Source organism: Notolepis coatsorum, assembly GCF_963971535.1.
Source record: "Notolepis coatsorum genome assembly, contig: SCAFFOLD_316, whole genome shotgun sequence".
NCBI classification, from domain to species: Eukaryota; Metazoa; Chordata; class Actinopteri; order Aulopiformes; family Paralepididae; genus Notolepis; species Notolepis coatsorum.
In genome coordinates this window covers 216,121-226,020 of record NW_028170473.1, presented here as the reverse complement: position 1 = coordinate 226,020, position 9,900 = coordinate 216,121, and positions in this window count along the sequence as shown.

Genomic DNA, 9,900 nt, shown 5'->3' with positions numbered 1-9,900 from the left:
ATTCCTCCTTCCTTCAGTGTTTTTTTATCTGAACATAGCTCAGACGCTTTACCTCTGTTGCATAATCATGGTCGAAGGTTACTCTCTGTCCCTCCACCTCCATCCTCTTCTGCCAGGCTGCTCTAAGAATGTTCTCTTTGACCTCGAATTGCAAGAAGTTGACTATAACTGCTCTCGATGGCTTGTCCAACCACGGCTTCGGCGCCAGTGTCCTGTGTGCTCTTTGAATTCCTGTCTTGTCGAGTTCTGTCATCTTCAATTCTTTTCGAATTAGGCTGTCTACCAATTTGATCATCGAGTCTCCTTCCATCCCCTCTTTCAGTCCCCATATTCGTATGTTGTTTCTCCTCGACCTCCCCTCCAAGTCCATTAACCTTTCTCTCATCATGTTCTGTTGTTCGAGCGTCTCCTTTAGAATATCATGTATTTCTGTATTCCATTCTTCCGTTTCAGCCGTCCTTTCTTCCAAGTTCAAGTTTCAAGTTCTTTAATAGTTGTCATACAGAAGTACAGAATACTTTCATACAAAATGCTTCTTACTGTTACGCTCCAGAGACTGTGCTAGACAAGATAGTATCAAATAACGTAGTATAGCATGTAATTTAGAAGAAGAAAATGAGGTCACAGTGTTCGGTATAGACATATGTACAATGTTCTGAGTTACCATATAATATACAATACTATGCAGTGTACTAATGTACAGTACTATATCATCTTTCCAACATCTTTATGTATTTCTCTTGTTCCTGTATTTTGTCATCCATTGCCTCGAGTCCTTTATCCATTTCCCCTCTGAGCTCGTCCTGTCCCCTCTTCAACTCTTCCCTTAGTCCATCGATGCTGCTTTGTATATTCTGCATGTTCTCCTGGTTAGCCATTGCGTTAGCTTGTATGATAGTTTGTATAGCTTGAATAGCTTTTGCGTTGGCCTGTATGTCAGCCCGTAGTTCAGTCCGTAATTCTTGTACGCTGGCTATCATGGTCGCTACCCAGGTGGGCTCCACGTTCTCCACGCCTCTGACTACCTGCGTCATGCTCGCCTGAGCCACCTCTTCCGTCTTTCCCTCGTGTCGAGATATTTCCTCCGGTGTTTGTACGTCCTCCGGAGTCTTCTTTCTCTCGCTTTTTCTTGTGGTCATCCTTCCCTTTCTCTTATTTCTTTGAATTACCATTTTTTATTTTGTTTTAGACAATTTTAGATAGTTTTACTTCCTTCTTTCGATATTGTTTGACCGGCAGCTCTTTCAATGGTCGCCTACCCACACATCTCCAAACCGGAAGTCTGTTTTTATGTTTTAAACCTTTTTATTCTTATATTTTTATTTTTATTAATTTGAATGTTTTCTTGTTTTAAACCTTTTTATTCTATTTTTTATTTAGTTGTCCTTCTGCTGTGAAGCACCTTGAGAGCTCACTGAGTTTAAAGTGTGCTATATAAATGAAATCTATTATTATTATTATTATTATTATTATTATTATTAATTATTATTATTATTATTATTATTATTATTAGATGGTTTAGTGTGTCAAAGCAGTGCAGGGCTGGAAACGCTTTTCCAATGTAAGTTGAAAGTGTTGCATCTCTACAGCTCTGGTCAAATCATGATGCTCATTAATCTTCTGTTGTTTCTCCTCAGGTCTCCAGGCTCAAACTACAAGCACAGTAACAGGTCAACCAACCGATAAAGCAACTGCTAACTCAACAGGTAACCCAACAGACAACCCAACAGACAACACAACAGACAAAAGAACAGACAACACAACAGACAATACACCAGAGAACACAACAGAGAACACAACAGACAACACAACAGACAACACAACAGACAACACAACAGACAACACCACAGACAACCCAACAGACAACACAACAGACAACACACCAGACAACACAACAGACAACACCACAGACAACAGACAACAGACAAAATAACAGACAACACACCAGAGAACACAACAGACAACACAACAGACAACACCACAGACAACACAACAGACAACACAACAGACAACACAACAGACAAAATAACAGACAACACAACAGACAACACAACAGACAACACAACAGACAACACAACAGACAACACACCAGACAACACAACAGACAACACCACAGACAACAGACAACAGACAAAATAACAGACAACACACCAGAGAACACAACATACAACCCAACAGACAACACCACAGACAAAATAACAGACAACACAACAGACAACCCAACAGACAACACAACAGACAACACCACAGACAAAATAACAGACAACACAACAGACAACACAACAGACAACACAACAGACAACACAACAGACAACCCAACAGACAACACCACAGACAAAATAACAGACAACACAACAGACAACCCAACAGACAACACAACAGACAACACCACAGACAAAATAACAGACAACACACCAGAGAACACAACAGACAACACAACAGACAACACAACAGACAAAATAACAGACAACACAACAGACAACACACCAGACAACACAACAGACAACACAACAGACAACACACCAGACAACACAACAGACAAAATAACAGACAACACAAGAGACAACACAACAGACAACACACCAGACAACACAACAGACAAAATAACAGACAACACAACAGACAACACACCAGACAACACAACAGACAACACAACAGACAACCCAACAGACAACACAACAGACAACACAACAGACAACCCAACAGACAACACCACAGACAAAATAACAGACAACACAACAGACAACACAACAGACAAAATAACAGACAACACACCAGAGAACACAACAGACAACACAACAGACAACACAACAGACAACACAACAGACAACACAACAGACAACACAACAGACAACACAACAGACAACACAACAGACAACACAACAGGAGAGAGGAGAGAAAGTAGGGAAGGGGAGGGGCGGTGGTAGGTTGGAGGAGGGTGGTTATGGGTAGGGATGGTTGAATGCTTGGGAGAACAGGTAGGTTTTGAGTCAGGATTTAAATGTGGAGAGTGAGGGAGAGTGTCGCACAGTCTGAGGGAGGGTGTTCCACAGTCTGGGTGCAGCTCATGAGAAAGCCCGGTCACCAAAACGTTTAAGTTTGGATGACGGGACAGTGAGGGAAAGAGTGGAAGAGGACCGGAGGGAACGGGTGGGGCGGTAGGGGGGAAGGAGGTCAGTCAGGTAGGGGGGGGGGGGGCCAGGCTATGGAGGGCTTTAATAGGGCTTTCAGATAACATTCTGAAGTTTCTGATACAATAGTGCTAATGAAATAGAGTAACATAGGTCTAAACTTGAGTTGTAGAAAATCTTGTTACTCACGTTTTTCTGTAGTAGTTGCAATATCCAAAAGTATATATCCCAAAGAAATTGGTATGAGCTGGTATGAGCTGGAACCGCTGAATGGATTTTGCTGCCTGAAACGGCAATCGACAGGCAACAAATAGGGCTTCAATTAGATATATATTGTATAAAAAATATGCACACCCAAGCCGCTAGAGGCGCAAAGTGGCGTGTCGCGCCGGTGGGCAAATTGTCCTCAAGAGGCCCGGGGCAGCTCTCTGCGTTGCTACCAGCTTGGCTGGCCGTTCATACTAATACAATTGGCAGTATTGGTGGGTGGGAAGCTGGCCTTGTGGACAGGTCAGGTCAGGTCTCGGCGCTTGCTAAGCGGGGCAGGACTTGGTGGAGATAGCGTGCCCTCCCACGCGTTACACTTCACCAATGAGAGCCCTCGCTGCCAAGTGAAAAGAGCGTCACTGGCTTGACGGCGCACGTCTCGGAGGAAGCGTGCGTTCGACATCAGGACACCCTTGTACCAACTCGTGGGAGAACATGGGAACAACAACCAGGTAGGGGAGGGGGGGAATTGGCACAACGACTAATTGGGACGGGGAGAAAATCAGAGAAAAATAGAAGAGATAAAAAAAATAAAAGTTACATAACTCTATATTATAGTTTAGTTAACAGTGTTACATAACTCTATATTATAGTTTAATTAGCAGTGATACATAGCTCTATATAGTTTAGTTAGCAGTGTTACATAGCTCTACTGATGATGCAGTCAACCTGGCACTGCACTACACCCTCCAGCATCTGGAGACCAAAAACAGTTACGCCCGGATACTCTTTATTGACTTCAGCAGTGCCTTCAACACCATCGACCCCCTCATACTGTTCCAAACCCTGACCAACATGAACATTGCCCCCTCCCTCTGTTTCTGGTTGCTGGACACACTGAAGGGCCGCAAACAGGTAGTCCGCTACAACAACCTCACCTCTCTCCCTCTGACCACCAACAACATCTGACCCATTCTGATCGCTCCGACGAGACTGTGCTTTATTTTGTTAATTTTTATAGTATTAGGAGTTTTATTTGCACCAACTGTTGGTGCATTATATGTGTATGACCGTCAGTCAATCATTGACATTGGATTAAGAAAAACTTACCGTTTGGATTGCTCTCTGGATCGGATCGCTGAACAGCAGAAATGGCCTGCCGAGATCCTTTGTTATGCCGGCCACGGACAAGGAAAAAAGCCGCCGCGAAGACGAGGAAAGAGAGCCGGGGTCCGGAACAGACTGAGGTCCAAACGACACAGAACCACATTGCCCAGCATATTGTTGGCCAATGTGCAATCGATAGGAAACAAATTGGACGACATCAGAGCAAGGATCCAATTCCAGAGGGACATTCGGGATTGTAACGTCCTCTGTTTCACAGAAACTTGGCTGAGTCCAGATGTCCCGAATCATGCAATAGAACCGGCAGACCACTTCTTCGTTCTACGAAAAGACCGGACGGCATTAGAGTCACTAAAGAAGAAAGGAGGCGGCATTGCCTTCATGATAAACAAGGAGTGGTGCGATTTAGGCAACACAAAGGAAATGTCTAACCACTGCTCCCCAGACCTGGAGTTTATCACGATAAAATGTCGACCCTTCTTCCTCCCAAGAGAGTTAACGTCCATCATCCTCATCGGAGTGTACATTCCACCACACGCGAACACTGAGGTCGCACTTTCAAAACTTCACGACGAGGTAAACAAACTCCAGGCAGCTAACGTTGACGCGGCCATTTTGGTCTTGGGGGATTTCAACAGCGCGCGTCTTAAAAAGGTGCTGCCGAATTTCTATCAGCACGTGACCTGTCCCACCAGAGGCGAGAACATATTAGACCATGTATACTCGCAATTTAAGAATGGGTACAAGTCACAGGCTCTTAGTCCATTCGGTAAAAGCGATCACGCAGCAATTTTTCTTTTTCTTTTGCCTAAGTACAAACAGCGTCTCAAGCGAACGCCGGTGGTCTCGCGAGAGGTTAAGCGTTGGACCGTGACGTCAGTAGAGTCACTCCAAGCAGTGCTGGGAAGCACAGAATGGAGTGTACTCCGTGATAACACAGCCAATATTAACGAATACACCGAAACGGTGATTGACTATGTCTGTACTCAGGTAGAAGTAATAATCCCCACCACCAAAATTAATATCTACCCAAATCAAAAGCCCTGGGTAGACAAATCCGTCCGTGAGGCTCTGAAAGTGCGCACATCAGCATACAACACCGGGCTGGTGACAGGCAACATGGAAGAACACAAGATGGCAAGATACAACGTCAGGAGAGCAGTAATAGAGGCAAAACGGCGTTACAGGGATAAAGTTACATAACTCTATATTATAGTTTAATTAGCAGTGATACATAGCTCTATATAGTTTAGTTAGCAGTGTTACATAGCTCTACTGATGATGCAGTCAACCTGGCACTGCACTACACCCTCCAGCATCTGGAGACCAAAAACAGTTACGCCCGGATACTCTTTATTGACTTCAGCAGTGCCTTCAACACCATCGACCCCCTCATACTGTTCCAAACCCTGACCAACATGAACATTGCCCCCTCCCTCTGTTTCTGGTTGCTGGACACACTGAAGGGCCGCAAACAGGTAGTCCGCTACAACAACCTCACCTCTCTCCCTCTGACCACCAACAACATCTGACCCATTCTGATCGCTCCGACGAGACTGTGCTTTATTTTGTTAATTTTTATAGTATTAGGAGTTTTATTTGCACCAACTGTTGGTGCATTATATGTGTATGACCGTCAGTCAATCATTGACATTGGATTAAGAAAAACTTACCGTTTGGATTGCTCTCTGGATCGGATCGCTGAACAGCAGAAATGGCCTGCCGAGATCCTTTGTTATGCCGGCCACGGACAAGGAAAAAAGCCGCCGCGAAGACGAGGAAAGAGAGCCGGGGTCCGGAACAGACTGAGGTCCAAACGACACAGAACCACATTGCCCAGCATATTGTTGGCCAATGTGCAATCGATAGGAAACAAATTGGACGACATCAGAGCAAGGATCCAATTCCAGAGGGACATTCGGGATTGTAACGTCCTCTGTTTCACAGAAACTTGGCTGAGTCCAGATGTCCCGAATCATGCAATAGAACCGGCAGACCACTTCTTCGTTCTACGAAAAGACCGGACGGCATTAGAGTCACTAAAGAAGAAAGGAGGCGGCATTGCCTTCATGATAAACAAGGAGTGGTGCGATTTAGGCAACACAAAGGAAATGTCTAACCACTGCTCCCCAGACCTGGAGTTTATCACGATAAAATGTCGACCCTTCTTCCTCCCAAGAGAGTTAACGTCCATCATCCTCATCGGAGTGTACATTCCACCACACGCGAACACTGAGGTCGCACTTTCAAAACTTCACGACGAGGTAAACAAACTCCAGGCAGCTAACGTTGACGCGGCCATTTTGGTCTTGGGGGATTTCAACAGCGCGCGTCTTAAAAAGGTGCTGCCGAATTTCTATCAGCACGTGACCTGTCCCACCAGAGGCGAGAACATATTAGACCATGTATACTCGCAATTTAAGAATGGGTACAAGTCACAGGCTCTTAGTCCATTCGGTAAAAGCGATCACGCAGCAATTTTTCTTTTTCTTTTGCCTAAGTACAAACAGCGTCTCAAGCGAACGCCGGTGGTCTCGCGAGAGGTTAAGCGTTGGACCGTGACGTCAGTAGAGTCACTCCAAGCAGTGCTGGGAAGCACAGAATGGAGTGTACTCCGTGATAACACAGCCAATATTAACGAATACACCGAAACGGTGATTGACTATGTCTGTACTCAGGTAGAAGTAATAATCCCCACCACCAAAATTAATATCTACCCAAATCAAAAGCCCTGGGTAGACAAATCCGTCCGTGAGGCTCTGAAAGTGCGCACATCAGCATACAACACCGGGCTGGTGACAGGCAACATGGAAGAACACAAGATGGCAAGATACAACGTCAGGAGAGCAGTAATAGAGGCAAAACGGCGTTACAGGGATAAAGTTGAACTTCAGTTTGAACAGGCTGACTCTAGAGGCATGTGGCAGGGCCTCAGAACAATGACAGACTACAAAGGAACCCCCCTCAAACTGAATAGTGACATCTCCTTAGCAAATGATCTCAACTCCTTCTATGCGAGGTTTGAGGCTGTGAATAACAACACCAGCCTACAAACCACGGCAATGGGGGGGGGGGGGTCTGCTGATGGAGACTCAGTGTTCAGGGTAACAGAGCATGAGGTGAGACGGATCTTTAAAAAAGTGGATATCAGGAAGGCAGCAGGACCGGACGGCATCCCCGGCCGCGTCCTAAAAGTCTGTGCCGACCAACTGGCCCCGGTATTCACTGACATCTTCAACCTGTCCTTGGAACAGGCCGTCATCCCCACCTGTCTGAAGAAGTCCACCATCATCCCTGTACCCAAAAAATCTACGCCCGCTTGCCTCAACGACTACCGCCCTGTAGCCCTCACCTCCATAGCCATGAAGTGCTTTGAGAAGCTAGTGAAGGGCTACATCTGTTCCTCCCTCCCCATCAACCTGGACCCTCTGCAATTTGCATATCGCCCCAACAGGTCCACGGAGGACGCCATAGCCCATGTGCTGCACACAGCAGCATCACATCTGGACAAGAGGAAGGGGAACTATGTGAGAATGCTGTTCATCGACTACAGCTCAGCATTCAATACCATAGTCCCCTCCAAACTCATAGCCAAGCTCAGGGACCTGGGCTTGAACTATGACCTGTGCCAGTGGGTCCTGGACTTCCTGACGGGCAGACCCCAGGTGGTAAGAGCCGGCAACTGCACCTCCTCATCCATCACGCTCAACATAGGGGCCCCCCAGGGCTGTGTTCTGAGCCCCCTCCTCTACTCCCTGTACACACATGACTGCGTAGCACAGCGGAACAACAACACCATCATCAAATTTGCTGATGACACAGTAGTGGTGGGCCTGATCTCTGCCAACGACGAAAGGGCCTACCTGGAAGAGGTAGAGAACCTGTCACAGTGGTGTCAGGAGAACTGCCTCTCCCTGAACGTCAGCAAAACAAAAGAGATGATTGTGGACTTCAGGAGGTCGGGGGTCAAGGACTACAGCCCCCTCAGCATCGACGGGGCACCAGTTGAGAGAGTGAACAGTTTCAAGTACCTCGGAGCCCACATATCCGAGGACTTGACATGGACCACACACATTGACAGTGTTGTGAAGAAGGCACGACAACGCCTCTACTTCCTCAGGCGCCTAAGGAAGTTCCAAGTCAGTCAGAAGATCCTTAGGAACTTCTACTCATGTACAATAGAGAGCATCCTGACCGGCAACATCACCTCCTGGTTTGGGAATAGCACTGCACAAGACCGTAGCAGACTACAAAGAGTGACACGTTCAGCCGAACGCACAGTTGGAGGGGGGCTTCCCACCCTCCAGAACATTTACAACAAGCGGTGCAAGGGGAAGGCTAAGAGAATTATTAAGGACTCGAGCCACCCGAACAACTGCCTCTTTGAACTGCTGCCGTCAGGCAAGCGATACCGGAGTCTTATGGCGAGCACAGAAAGACTCAGAAGGAGCTTCTATCCCCAGGCCATCAGGCTGCTAAACGAACAATAATCGCTAAACGAACAATAATCACTATGCAACAACCATCAAATGCACACAGCACACACACCCACACGCACACACACACTCACTCAAACAAACAACACACTGCAGCACCCACTCTCCACACTTTAGATCACACAAACACACTTACACTTTATATTTATTGATAAAGGATTTGCACTACAACTCGTACACCTACTGTGAATTGTACCTAAACTGCACCTCGTCCATTTATGCCTTGCACTATATAGTATTGTATATTAGTACACTGCACAGTATTGTATATTGTATGGTAACTACGTCTACGAACATTGTACATATGTCTAAACTGAACACTGTGACCTCTTTTTTTTCTTCTAATTTTTACTATGTTTTTATTTTATACTTATCTTGTCATGCACAGTCTCTGGAGCGCAACAGTAAGAAGCATTTTGTACAAAAGTATTCTGTACTTCTGTATGACAACTATTAAAGAAACTTGAAACTTGGGGTACCACAGGGGTGTGTTCTCTCCCCGTGGCTTTTTTCCCTCTACACTAACAACCTCCGTTCAGCATCCCCCTCAGTCAAAACCCTCAAATACGCGGACGACACCACCATCCTAGGGTTGATCTCTAACAACAAGGAGGATGACTACCGGCTGGAGGTGGAGCGAACACTCACATGGTGCAAAGAACATAACCTATTACTCAATGAAAGCAAGACCGTGGAACTCATTATTGACTTTCGCAAAATCACACCCACCAAAACACCCTTGCTCATCAATAACCAACTCATTTCAGCCACAGACACATTTAAATACTTAGGAACACACATCAGCAACAAACTCAACTGGGATCATCACACCACTCATTTACTTAAAACAGCCAACCAAAGATTATTTCATTTAAGACAACTCAGGAAGTACAAGGTCAGGAAGTCGTTAATGATTCAATTTTACACAGCTATCATACAAA